Genomic DNA, 250 nt, shown 5'->3' with positions numbered 1-250 from the left:
TTCCTGCTGTGTTCCCAGGGCCTCCAGCTCGGGCAGGGGCACTGCTGGCCTGTGGGGGAGAGTCTGTCCATAAAGCTGAGGAGCGGGTTAGGAGCAAGCAGTCAGGTCTGCTGCACCCCAAGCCCGCCCCACCTGCTGAGGGACCGGCCACGTTCCAAGGCCCTGCAGGAGGGAGGGCCGGAGAGCCAACTGGAACTGCGGCCCAGTGAGTGGAGCCCTGCGGGCTCTTGCAGTTCCTCGTCAGCCCGCA

Source organism: Pteropus alecto, unplaced genomic scaffold, assembly GCF_000325575.1.
Source record: "Pteropus alecto unplaced genomic scaffold, ASM32557v1 scaffold14, whole genome shotgun sequence".
NCBI lineage: Eukaryota > Metazoa > Chordata > Mammalia > Chiroptera > Pteropodidae > Pteropus > Pteropus alecto.
This window is presented reverse-complemented; position numbering follows the sequence as displayed.